General features: G+C 45.0%; 1 protein-coding gene across 1 annotated transcript in view; it reads left to right on the forward strand.

The window, feature by feature from the left end:
- Positions 1-2225: 2225 nt before the first annotated feature.
- Positions 2226-2536, forward strand: part of LOC121713071 (CTTNBP2 N-terminal-like protein) — a 41094-nt gene continuing 40783 nt past the window's right edge. The window contains 1 exon segment of the mRNA XM_042097354.1: positions 2226-2536. This exon segment is cut by the window's right edge and continues 67 nt beyond it. The gene's annotated coding sequence lies outside the window, so the exon portion shown is untranslated.

A 2536-nucleotide genomic window follows, 5' to 3' on the forward strand; every position in this document is an offset into this window, starting at 1 on the left:
TTCAATTTCAATTTAATTTCACTTACAGAGTGTGTAATGTAAACATTACACATGTCTCATGATGGCGCTTTACAGAGTGTTAAACATTCAAACATTCAAAGAGAGCCCATGAGTAACAGGGGTGAGGACAATCTCTCTAGAATTGGAGATACATAATATGATGATGGTGATGCATCATCGTGATGATCTTCCGGAAGAAACCTCGAGCAGCATTTGTGTGCTTAACATGAGAAATTGTCTCTTGCGATTTACTCCAATTTCCACAACATCTTATATAACGATTATTATAAATTTCACAATTGATTCCTCTCAGATAAAACATGCAATAAACATGGTGTGGTGTGATGTTTCTGGATCAAAGCAAACCCTGGTCTAGAACTGTTTGTATGTGTAGTGCGTGTGTGTGTGTGTATGTGCGCACATGTGTGTGTGTGTGTAGTGTGCGTGTGTGTGGTTGTCTTATGCCCTTATTTGTTTGTGTTGATAGAGCTTCTGAGGAAACTGGAACAGAGAAAGTGTTTCGTAAGTAAATCTGAAGTTGCTGTTTGCTTCTGAAATGAAATGTTCATTGGTTGTTCACTGGTTCACTGGAAAACAACACAGGGTGTGGACTTTGTTCTCTTTTGTTTGCTGTTGAGGGAAGTTGTGTGGGTGTGTGTGTGTGCTCAGAATGTTGATGTGAGTGTTCAACATACCAAAGATACACAAATGATACCTGCAAACAAAGACAAATGGTTACATGCGCGCACACACACTCAGTGTGCTGTGTGTGTTGAGATAAACTGATGGTGTATCCTGGCAACAGAGTTGTCCAAATGAAATCCAGGAAATCAATACCTTTCCTCTTTCGTAGGCTTCGGGCAGCAGGGTGCATTCTGGGTAGTTATTTTCAGCTCATTACCTGCTTACCTGCATCAAACTTCACACAGTCCCCTCTCTCTCTCTCTCCCTCTGTGTGTGTGTGTGTGTGTGTGTGTGAAGGACAATATGAGAGACTCTTTCTCTGTGAGTGTGTTCCTTTGTAGGGTTGTGTGTGTGTGTATTTATTTGAGTGTGAGAGTCTTGGGGGGGGGGAGGGGATACCTTGTCTGTGTCCATCAGCCGAGGACAAACATGGTCATAGTCATTGGTTTGGTGCTACGAAATGTCTTCATGTAAATGGTATGAGAGCACTACAACCCGCACATACCAGCAGCCCTCTCAGCTGTACTCATTAAACCAACGCAAACAGGACTCACTCATCAATGAGACGTCCTGTCCTTCTGCCCCATCTTTACCTGCGGGCTGAAGGGGGGGCACATTGTACACGCAAGCGGCATTGCTGCACCATGGAACCCATTAATGCCAATGCCAATAGCAAGAACTGGCCTAGCTGGGCTGCACCATGGAACCCATTAATGCCAATAGCAAGAACTGGCCTAGCTGGGCTGAGCAAAGCGCAGGGCACGGGCATTTTGCCCCTTACGGCCTCCTTCAAGATTCTTGAAAGATTGGAATCTTTTGAGTAAAGCTTGAATGGGAGGGGCATTAGTTAAAAGACTACAATCTTTCAAGAATCTTTCCCAAATCTTGTCTAAGTTGTTTGGTGTAAGGTGGCCATTAACCGCTCTTGCGTATGCCGCGGTCGAAGTTTAAGAACTTTAACTGCGGCGTGCTGTCAATCATAGGTATTTTGCGCTGAGCCCGCGGCAAGCACAACAAAGAACTTTGGGACATTATCTCAACCAAGAGGACCCTGGCGACAAGCGCAGCGCATACCGCTTACAATGTGAATCCGGCTTGAGAAAGCTGTACCACTGCAGACGTCCACTAGAGGGCGTGAGCACACAATACAAACGCTACCGGGAAACACAAAACATTTCAGTTGTAGTTTAGTTTACCATGTCTCATCCAATAAATCTGCTGCAGGTAGACGTCTGATGGCGATTAAAAGAGACAACAATGAAAACACCAGCTGGTATAACAGATGTTATAACATTGCAACTTGTTCAAATGCAGTGGCACTGTTAGAATTCCTCTGTAGAATTGGCAAGGTCAACCCATGAATTCATCACTGACTCGGCTATAATTCTCAATCAGTGATGTATTTTGATGAAAGACCCAAATATGTACATGCTGAAATCCAACTGAAGGACCAATTTCTCCTGCATCCTGTTTGCTGCTCGACTTTCTCATCAGTAAAGGACTGTGATCACCAGTCAGCAAAAGGTTTGTGATATGCTCATTAGCCTACAAAACAAGCAGATGTATGCTAATGTCAGGACATCAGCTGGCGAAGATAAGATCCATTATAGCGGAACACAATGCGAAGAATATTCCTCTATCAATCACCGCTTGAGAAAAAGGACCATCTCGCAGACAAAGAAATCCAAAATCCACACGACAGTCCGTCGCTCCTCCCACCGCTGCTAGGGATGCGCGCTGGTTGGCCGATCCAGCGGCAAACTCCACGACAATTGGCTAGGAGGTTCACCATCGTCCGAGCTCCGTAGTCTCTGTTGGGATCCGAGCACAGGCGGACGCTTCCCTGTTCTGG

The sequence above is a fragment of the Alosa sapidissima genome, chromosome 7 (genome assembly GCF_018492685.1).
Source record: "Alosa sapidissima isolate fAloSap1 chromosome 7, fAloSap1.pri, whole genome shotgun sequence".
NCBI classification, from domain to species: Eukaryota; Metazoa; Chordata; class Actinopteri; order Clupeiformes; family Clupeidae; genus Alosa; species Alosa sapidissima.